At 41.6% G+C, this 11,414-nt stretch overlaps 1 non-coding gene across 1 annotated transcript; it reads right to left on the bottom strand.

The window, feature by feature from the left end:
* Positions 1–220: 220 nt before the first annotated feature.
* On the bottom strand, positions 221–328 carry LOC125604596. Its single transcript, XR_007336331.1, has one exon. It is a non-coding gene; the product is annotated as a small nucleolar RNA R71 (small nucleolar RNA).
* Between the last annotated feature and the right edge of the window lie 11,086 nt (positions 329–11,414).

Genomic DNA, 11,414 nt, shown 5'->3' with positions numbered 1-11,414 from the left:
AGAGGATCCATTTGATCACTTGGACAGGTTCGACAGCTACTGTGGGTTGTCAAAAACCAATGGTGTATCCGAAGATGCCTTAAAACTCAAGCTATTCCCTTTTTCTTTGGGGGATAAGGCACGTCAGTGGGAGAAGTCTCTACCCAGTGACTCCATCACCACTTGGGATGACTGCAAGAAAGCATTCTTGGAGAAGTTCTTCTCTACTTCAAGAACTGCTAAGCTGAGAAACGAGATTTCCAGCTTTCAACAGAAAAAACTTGGAAGGCTTCAGTGAAGCCTGGGAGAGATTCAAGGGCTACCAAGCTCAATGCCCACACCATGGCTTTTCTAAGGAGAGCTTGCTGAGCACATTCTACCGTGGTGCTCTTCCTAAGTACAGAGCCAGACTAGATACAGCTAGCAATGGGTTCTTCTTGGGGAGAACTGAGGAGGATGCAGAAGAGCTGATTGACAACATGGTAAAGAGTGATGCAGTCTACAGTGGAGACCACGACAGAGGCAGTAGAACAGATGATAAGCAGACGAGGAAAGAGATCAAAGCTCTGGAAGACAAGATCGACCTACTCATTGCTGAAAAAGCAACCCAAGAGCAGCTGAAGTTTGTTGGTAACTCCAAGCAGGAAGATCCACTTGCTGTCAATGAGGTTGAGGGTTTGGAAGGTCAAGAGGAGTTGTGTTTCATCAACAACAATGGTAGCTGGTACAAAAAGGAGCCCAATTTTCAGTACAACAACTACCAACAGAAATCCTATCCCAACAACCAACAGAGTGGTTATCCGCCTAGAAACAACCAGCAAGGCAGCTATCAGCCTCAGCAAAACCCCTCGTTTGGTTCCTCTGCTCCTCAAGAGAGCAGCACTGATACCTTACTGAAACAAATCTGGAGTCTCAGACTAGAAGTGAGAAGCAAGTTGGTTATGAGTTGAAGAACCTTCATTCCAAGATTGATGGGAGCTACAATGAGCTCAACAACAAATTCTCACACCTTGCTTCTACAGTCAGGAATTTAGAGAATCAATTTGCTTCCATAAACACTCACCAGAATCGCCAGCAAGGATCTCTACCTGGAAAGTCTGACCAAAATCCCAAGGAGGCCAAAGCTATCACCCTTCGGAGTGGTAAGCAGTTACCTCCTAGAACCCTCACCAAGGATGCTGAGAAACTAGGTGAGGGGGTTGCCATCAACATAGATGATGAAGTGGTGATTGTTGATGAGAAGATCAATGACGAGATCTTGGAGAAGATAGTGGAAGCCAAAGGTAAAGGAAAGGTTGGAGAAGAGAAGAAGACAGTAAAGGATGGTGAGGTTGTTACTCCAGCAAGTGAAAGTTCTTTTGTTCCTCTTCCTTATGAACCCAAACTTCCATTCCCTGGTAGATTCAAGAAGCAGCTGCTAGAGAAGTACAAGGCTCTGTTTGAGAAGCAGATGAGTGAAGCTCAGGTTGCAATGCCCATCATCGATGCTTTCATGTTGATTCCTCAATACAGCAAGTTCCTGAAAGATGTTGTAGCTGCAAAGAAGAAGGAGATGGAAGGCATGATGATTCTTACCCATGAGTGCAATGCCATCATCCAGAGGCTTGATGTTCCAGAGAAATTAGAGGATCCAGGAAGCTTCACACTACCTTGTGCTCTTGGACCTATGGTATTTGAGAAAAGTCTCTGCGATTTGGGGAGCTAGTGTCAGCTTGATGCCTTTGTCTGTTGCAAAGAAGCTTGGATTCACTCAGTACAAGAAGTGTAGACTCTCTCTGGTGTTAGCTGATCGTTCAGTGAAGTATCCTGTGGGCATCTTAGAGGACCTCCCTGTGAAGATTGGAAGGTATGAGATACCTACAGATTTTGTGGTGCTTGAGATGGGTGAGGAGGCTCAAGACCCATTGATTCTAGGAAGGCCATTCTTAGCTACAGCAGGAGCTATTGTTAATGTGAAGGAAGGCACGATTGATCTCCATTTGGGTAAAGAGAACATCCTCCACTTTGACATCAAGGAGAAAATGAGGAAACCAACTGTGTTCGGGCAAGCCTTCTACATTGAAGAGATGGCCACTCCTGCTGATGAGCACCTTGAAGAGTTACCACCTGAGGACGACGAGGCGGGAGCATCTCCCTCTACTCATTCCCCATAGAAGGTAAACCACCACACTCCCTTGTATATACCATTTCATTTTTGCATATTAGTCTTCTTTTCGGTATCTCTCTCTACTTGACAACACAGAGACTGTGTAACTCAAGTTTGGGGGAGGTACCAAGTATTTGATCATGTTTGCTTTGATGTTGTTTCATTGAGTCATGCATTGCATACCTATTTGCATATAAAAAAAAAAACAATCATTTAGTTTGCATCATTTGCATTTCTAGGAGAGTCTAGAGCATATAGGTTGCATTCACTTGCATTGGGAGCAATGATTTTAAATGCCTTGTAAAGAACACTACGTTGCACCTGAGTAGCTTTTGCACCTCTCAAAAAGACTTGTATGTTTCGAGCCTTGAAAACTCTTCCTGAAACTTGTTGATTGCTGAAACTCAGTCTTTGAAGCCAACTACAACCTTATTTGAACTGAACGAACTTAATGCTTCTTGCTCATGGTCCCTTGTGTACTGAGTCATGGCTATACACACTTGAGTTGTCACATCCTTTATGCCAATCTTTTTTGACAAACTCTAGTGGTAGACCACTCCCAAACCCTTCCCTCCTTTTAAGCTTTCATTGTTTGATGAGTGAGGCCTTTTTCGGAAAGTCTTACATGTGCATAATGTTGAGAGTATCGGGAACGACAATGCTTGATCTTCATTCTTGCTAGATTGGGCACTCTATTGTCTAGCTATAGGTGGGGGTGAGTGTTGTGATTATGATTTGGGAGAAATGAAAAAGGAAAAGAATAGACTCTTTGTTTAAGTGAATTGTTTATTGGGATAAGTAGAGAAGCCTCTAGCTCAAGTTTTGAAAAGTCTTGGCCCCCAGCCTAAAAAAAAAAAAAAAAAAAAAAAAAAAAAAGAAAAACGAAAAAAAAAAGAGAAAGAAAAAAAAAAAGAAAAGAAAAGAAAAAGGGGGCTAGCAAGTTGTTAGGAGCTAAGAAATGTTTTGAGGTTGTGAAAAATCCCTTGTAGATTTCAAAGAGAAGGAGTTAAAGTTCTTAGGATCTTTTGGTGAGAGATGTGAGTTGGGTTTGACATTTGGGAATGATTGTGTGATTTGTATGTTTGGGAAAAGGGTAGAACAATGGAGATTGAGCATTGTATGCATGAGTTGGTCCCTTTCTTAGATATATTATGTGCAATGTCAAGGCTACTTGTTTTGAGAGTAAACCACCTTAAAGATCACATGTTTTGAACTTCTTGAATCACTTGAATAAAAGCCTTCCCTTACCCAACCAAATGACTTGGACCAACTGACCATTTGCAAGAATTCACCTGATGTTTTGTGCTTAATGAATGTGAGAGTTGGTTGATTTGAATGTGTGGATGCTTGATGATGAGTGTAAGAACAAAAAGAGTTAAGATAGGCCTAGAGAAGCTAGAGTGTAATAAGAGAGTGTGCTAGTTGTGTTTCTTTTGGCTATGTGCTCCCACCTTCAAACCTCTCTCCCTATGAGTTCTAGAAAGTTCACTTGTGGACAAGTAAAAGAACAAGTTTGGGGGAGTTGATATCTTGCATATTTGCATTGTTTTATTCATTCATCCATGAGCATTTTCATCATATAGATTAGGATTTAGTCATGTGTAGGTTGCATTTTGCATTCATTGTCCTTATTAGGTGTTGGAGTGCCACATGGAGTTCTTGGGGACATTTGGATGCATTTGGAGCTTAAAGGACGTGAAACAGGTGATCATTGGACGAGCAGAGCATGGGAGCGAGGTTCCGCAGCGACGTCATGAGGTCGCTCCAAAGCACCTCTCAGAGCGACCTAGCTAGAGCGACCCCGTGGAGTCGCTCGCCATATTTCACCCGTTGGAAGCCCAGAGCGACTTGCCCAGAGCGACGCACCGAGGTCGCTCGCATCTCACACCCCTCTCGGAGCGACCTCCCAAAGCGACACCCGAGGTCGCTCGCGTCTCTATGGCGAGACGACAAGAAGCGAAGCCCGGAGCGACCTCTCAGAGCGACCCACTGAGGTCGCTCCCGAAGGCCGGAGCGACTTGTCGGAGCGACATGCCGAGGTCGCTCCGCGTCTATTGTTGGGTCGATTTCTATTTTACTTAAGGGCCTTTTGGTCATTTCATTATGCACGTTTTACCCTTCTAAAAAACCTATGTTTTAATACTTTGTAAGCCACCAGAGGCAGATTATCTTTTATCTTTTGGATCTATTGAGAAATACACAAGAACTCTCTTGAGAAGTTCATCTCTTGGATTTGATTTGTTATGTTCTTGTGTTCTTGTTGATTTCTTTATCTATTTCTCTACATATTAATCTGAAATCCAACTGGGTTTAAGAGGAATCATGGAGATTAGTGAGTAATCACCTTTTGATTCATGGGTTAGGGAGATTAAGGGTGATTAGGTTAGTTCTAGGATGTTTTAGTGTAGATCATTCTTTGTTCCTCCTAGTAGAGTTATCATACTTCATCTTCTGAGTTGGCCACCAGTTGTTGATCCTTAGGCATTTCTCACCCGAAAGGTGTTCGATGAAATGCCCGAGACAACTCTCCTAGGCTTTTAGTAAACTTGGCCAAAGAACACCTGTTTTAAAGTGCTAAGATAGCTAATAGACTTGTTAGTAATGATTGCTTTCATATTATTCACCCAAAGACATTTGATGTTTGAGATAGTTAGCAAATGAGCATTCATCTAGACATAGAGCTTGCTTAGAATTGTGTCTAGGCTTAAGGTTGATAGTTTGATTGATCATTTGCCATCCTTAGTTCGATACTTGATCACCCAAGGTCTAATCCCATGCCCATGAGTTCTCTTTTCCCTTAGTCAAGAAAGTATCATTCTGTTTATTGCTTTTTAGTTTAGTCATAGCTTAAAACCCATCTAAATCATTGGTTGCACTTAGATTAAGTGAGTACTTGCATTCTCAGTGCTTTTGATATCCCTCAGAACTGGTTCGACAATCTTTATACTACAACATGTATTAGGAAACTTGATCAACTCCTGAAAGTGGGATAACTTCTTCATCCCAACTCCTATGAGATTTATTCAACTTCCTGGTGATTCTCCACCACTTTATGTATCCAAATCAAGCTTCTCACAAAGTGATTCATCCTGGTTTGATTGGAACGACGAAGAAGCTGTGCTATTCCCAAACTGGGAAACTGGAATCACCTGATTTGAAAGTGGGATAACTTCTTCATCCCAACTCCTATGAGATTTATTCAACTTCCTGGTGATTCTCCACCACTTTATGTATCCAAATCAAGCTTCTACAAAGTGATTCATCCTGGTTTGATTGGAACGACGAAGAAGCTGTGCTATTCCCAAACTGGGAAACTGGAATCACCTGATTTGAAAGTGGGATAACTTCTTCATCCCAACTCCTATGAGATTTATTCAACTTCCTGGTGATTCTCCACCACTTTATGTATCCAAATCAAGCTTCTCACAAAGTGATTCATCCTGGTTTGATTGGAACGACGAAGAAGCTGTGCTATTCCCAAACTGGGAAACTGGAATCACCTGATTTGAAAGTGGGATAACTTCTTCACCCAACTCCTATGAGATTTATTCAACTTCCTGGTGATTCTCCACCACTTTATGTATCCAAATCAAGCTTCTCACAAAGTGATTCATCCTGGTTTGATTGGAACGACGAAGAAGCTGTGCTATTCCCAAACTGGGAAACTGGAATCACCTGATTTGAAAGTGGGATAACTTCTTCATCCCAACTCCTATGAGATTTATTCAACTTCCTGGTGATTCTCCACCACTTTATGTATCCAAATCAAGCTTCTCACAAAGTGATTCATCCTGGTTTGATTGGAACGACGAAGAAGCTGTGCTATTCCCAAACTGGGAAACTGGAATCACCTGATTTGAAAGTGGGATAACTTCTTCGCCAACTCCTATGAGATTTATTCAACTTCCTGGTGATTCTCCACCACTTTATGTATCCAAATCAAGCTTCTCACAAAGTGATTCATCCTGGTTTGATTGGAACGACGAAGAAGCTGTGCTATTCCCAAACTGGGAAACTGGAATCACCTGATTTGAAAGTGGGATAACTTCTTCATCCCAACTCCTATGAGATTTATTCAACTTCCTGGTGATTCTCCACCACTTTATGTATCCAAATCAAGCTTCTCACAAAGTGATTCATCCTGGTTTGATTGGAACGACGAAGAAGCTGTGCTATTCCCAAACTGGGAAACTGGAATCACCTGATTTGAAAGTGGGATAACTTCTTCATCCCAACTCCTATGAGATTTATTCAACTTCCTGGTGATTCTCCACCACTTTATGTATCCAAATCAAGCTTCTCACAAAGTGATTCATCCTGGTTTGATTGGAACGACGAAGAAGCTGTGCTATTCCCAAACTGGGAAACTGGAATCACCTGATTTGAAAGTGGGATAACTTCTTCATCCCAACTCCTATGAGATTTATTCAACTTCCTGGTGATTCTCCACCACTTTATGTATCCAAATCAAGCTTCTCACAAAGTGATTCATCCTGGTTTGATTGGAACGACGAAGAAGCTGTGCTATTCCCAAACTGGGAAACTGGAATCACCTGATTTGAAAGTGGGATAACTTCTTCATCCCAACTCCTATGAGATTTATTCAACTTCCTGGTGATTCTCCACCACTTTATGTATCCAAATCAAGCTTCTCACAAAGTGATTCATCCTGGTTTGATTGGAACGACGAAGAAGCTGTGCTATTCCCAAACTGGGAAACTGGAATCACCTGATTTGAAAGTGGGATAACTTCTTCATCCCAACTCCTATGAGATTTATTCAACTTCCTGGTGATTCTCCACCACTTTATGTATCCAAATCAAGCTTCTCACAAAGTGATTCATCCTGGTTTGATTGGAACGACGAAGAAGCTGTGCTATTCCCAAACTGGGAAACTGGAATCACCTGATTTGAAAGTGGGATAACTTCTTCATCCCAACTCCTATGAGATTTATTCAACTTCCTGGTGATTCTCCACCACTTTATGTATCCAAATCAAGCTTCTCACAAAGTGATTCATCCTGGTTTGATTGGAACGACGAAGAAGCTGTGCTATTCCCAAACTGGGAAACTGGAATCACCTGATTTGAAAGTGGGATAACTTCTTCATCCCAACTCCTATGAGATTTATTCAACTTCCTGGTGATTCTCCACCACTTTATGTATCCAAATCAAGCTTCTCACAAAGTGATTCATCCTGGTTTGATTGGAACGACGAAGAAGCTGTGCTATTCCCAAACTGGGAAACTGGAATCACCTGATTTGAAAGTGGGATAACTTCTTCATCCCAACTCCTATGAGATTTATTCAACTTCCTGGTGATTCTCCACCACTTTATGTATCCAAATCAAGCTTCTCACAAAGTGATTCATCCTGGTTTGATTGGAACGACGAAGAAGCTGTGCTATTCCCAAACTGGGAAACTGGAATCACCTGATTTGAAAGTGGGATAACTTCTTCATCCCAACTCCTATGAGATTTATTCAACTTCCTGGTGATTCTCCACCACTTTATGTATCCAAATCAAGCTTCTCACAAAGTGATTCATCCTGGTTTGATTGGAACGACGAAGAAGCTGTGCTATTCCCAAACTGGGAAACTGGAATCACCTGATTTGAAAGTGGGATAACTTCTTCATCCCAACTCCTATGAGATTTATTCAACTTCCTGGTGATTCTCCACCACTTTATGTATCCAAATCAAGCTTCTCACAAAGTGATTCATCCTGGTTTGATTGGAACGACGAAGAAGCTGTGCTATTCCCAAACTGGGAAACTGGAATCACCTGATTTGAAAGTGGGATAACTTCTTCATCCCAACTCCTATGAGATTTATTCAACTTCCTGGTGATTCTCCACCACTTTATGTATCCAAATCAAGCTTCTCACAAAGTGATTCATCCTGGTTTGATTGGAACGACGAAGAAGCTGTGCTATTCCCAAACTGGGAAACTGGAATCACCTGATTTGAAAGTGGGATAACTTCTTTTCCCAACTCCTATGAGATTTATTCAACTTCCTGGTGATTCTCCACCACTTTATGTATCCAAATCAAGCTTCTCACAAAGTGATTCATCCTGGTTTGATTGGAACGACGAAGAAGCTGTGCTATTCCCAAACTGGGAAACTGGAATCACCTGATTTGAAAGTGGGATAACTTCTTCATCCCAACTCCTATGAGATTTATTCAACTTCCTGGTGATTCTCCACCACTTTATGTATCCAAATCAAGCTTCTCACAAAGTGATTCATCCTGGTTTGATTGGAACGACGAAGAAGCTGTGCTATTCCCAAACTGGGAAACTGGAATCACCTGATTTGAAAGTGGGATAACTTCTTCATCCCAACTCCTATGAGATTTATTCAACTTCCTGGTGATTCTCCACCACTTTATGTATCCAAATCAAGCTTCTCACAAAGTGATTCATCCTGGTTTGATTGGAACGACGAAGAAGCTGTGCTATTCCCAAACTGGGAAACTGGAATCACCTGATTTGAAAGTGGGATAACTTCTTCATCCCAACTCCTATGAGATTTATTCAACTTCCTGGTGATTCTCCACCACTTTATGTATCCAAATCAAGCTTCTCACAAAGTGATTCATCCTGGTTTGATTGGAACGACGAAGAAGCTGTGCTATTCCCAAACTGGGAAACTGGAATCACCTGATTTGAAAGTGGGATAACTTCTTCATCCCAACTCCTATGAGATTTATTCAACTTCCTGGTGATTCTCCACCACTTTATGTATCCAAATCAAGCTTCTCACAAAGTGATTCATCCTGGTTTGATTGGAACGACGAAGAAGCTGTGCTATTCCCAAACTGGGAAACTGGAATCACCTGATTTGAAAGTGGGATAACTTCTTCATCCCAACTCCTATGAGATTTATTCAACTTCCTGGTGATTCTCCACCACTTTATGTATCCAAATCAAGCTTCTCACAAAGTGATTCATCCTGGTTTGATTGGAACGACGAGAAGCTGTGCTATTCCCAAACTGGGAAACTGGAATCACCTGATTTGAAAGTGGGATAACTTCTTTCCCAACTCCTATGAGATTTATTCAACTTCCTGGTGATTCTCCACCACTTTATGTATCCAAATCAAGCTTCTCACAAAGTGATTCATCCTGGTTTGATTGGAACGACGAAGAAGCTGTGCTATTCCCAAACTGGGAAACTGGAATCACCTGATTTGAAAGTGGGATAACTTCTTCATCCCAACTCCTATGAGATTTATTCAACTTCCTGGTGATTCTCCACCACTTTATGTATCCAAATCAAGCTTCTCACAAAGTGATTCATCCTGGTTTGATTGGAACGACGAAGAAGCTGTGCTATTCCCAAACTGGGAAACTGGAATCACCTGATTTGAAAGTGGGATAACTTCTTCATCCCAACTCCTATGAGATTTATTCAACTTCCTGGTGATTCTCCACCACTTTATGTATCCAAATCAAGCTTCTCACAAAGTGATTCATCCTGGTTTGATTGGAACGACGAAGAAGCTGTGCTATTCCCAAACTGGGAAACTGGAATCACCTGATTTGAAAGTGGGATAACTTCTTCATCCCAACTCCTATGAGATTTATTCAACTTCCTGGTGATTCTCCACCACTTTATGTATCCAAATCAAGCTTCTCACAAAGTGATTCATCCTGGTTTGATTGGAACGACGAAGAAGCTGTGCTATTCCCAAACTGGGAAACTGGAATCACCTGATTTGAAAGTGGGATAACTTCTTCATCCCAACTCCTATGAGATTTATTCAACTTCCTGGTGATTCTCCACCACTTTATGTATCCAAATCAAGCTTCTCACAAAGTGATTCATCCTGGTTTGATTGGAACGACGAAGAAGCTGTGCTATTCCCAAACTGGGAAACTGGAATCACCTGATTTGAAAGTGGGATAACTTCTTCATCCCAACTCCTATGAGATTTATTCAACTTCCTGGTGATTCTCCACCACTTTATGTATCCAAATCAAGCTTCTCACAAAGTGATTCATCCTGGTTTGATTGGAACGACGAAGAAGCTGTGCTATTCCCAAACTGGGAAACTGGAATCACCTGATTTGAAAGTGGGATAACTTCTTCATCCCAACTCCTATGAGATTTATTCAACTTCCTGGTGATTCTCCACCACTTTATGTATCCAAATCAAGCTTCTCACAAAGTGATTCATCCTGGTTTGATTGGAACGACGAAGAAGCTGTGCTATTCCCAAACTGGGAAACTGGAATCACCTGATTTGAAAGTGGGATAACTTCTTCATCCCAACTCCTATGAGATTTATTCAACTTCCTGGTGATTCTCCACCACTTTATGTATCCAAATCAAGCTTCTCACAAAGTGATTCATCCTGGTTTGATTGGAACGACGAAGAAGCTGTGCTATTCCCAAACTGGGAAACTGGAATCACCTGATTTGAAAGTGGGATAACTTCTTCATCCCAACTCCTATGAGATTTATTCAACTTCCTGGTGATTCTCCACCACTTTATGTATCCAAATCAAGCTTCTCACAAAGTGATTCATCCTGGTTTGATTGGAACGACGAAGAAGCTGTGCTATTCCCAAACTGGGAAACTGGAATCACCTGATTTGAAAGTGGGATAACTTCTTCATCCCAACTCCTATGAGATTTATTCAACTTCCTGGTGATTCTCCACCACTTTATGTATCCAAATCAAGCTTCTCACAAAGTGATTCATCCTGGTTTGATTGGAACGACGAAGAAGCTGTGCTATTCCCAAACTGGGAAACTGGAATCACCTGATTTGAAAGTGGGATAACTTCTTCATCCCAACTCCTATGAGATTTATTCAACTTCCTGGTGATTCTCCACCACTTTATGTATCCAAATCAAGCTTCTCACAAAGTGATTCATCCTGGTTTGATTGGAACGACGAAGAAGCTGTGCTATTCCCAAACTGGGAAACTGGAATCACCTGATTTGAAAGTGGGATAACTTCTTCATCCCAACTCCTATGAGATTTATTCAACTTCCTGGTGATTCTCCACCACTTTATGTATCCAAATCAAGCTTCTCACAAAGTGATTCATCCTGGTTTGATTGGAACGACGAAGAAGCTGTGCTATTCCCAAACTGGGAAACTGGAATCACCTGATTTGAAAGTGGGATAACTTCTTCATCCCAACTCCTATGAGATTTATTCAACTTCCTGGTGATTCTCCACCACTTTATGTATCCAAATCAAGCTTCTCACAAAGTGATTCATCCTGGTTTGATTGGAACGACGAAGAAGCTGTGCTATTCCCAAACTGGGA

The sequence above is a fragment of the Brassica napus genome, unplaced genomic scaffold, assembly GCF_020379485.1.
Source record: "Brassica napus cultivar Da-Ae unplaced genomic scaffold, Da-Ae ScsIHWf_575;HRSCAF=859, whole genome shotgun sequence".
In the NCBI taxonomy this organism is placed as follows: domain Eukaryota; kingdom Viridiplantae; phylum Streptophyta; class Magnoliopsida; order Brassicales; family Brassicaceae; genus Brassica; species Brassica napus.
This window is presented reverse-complemented; position numbering and strand designations above follow the sequence as displayed.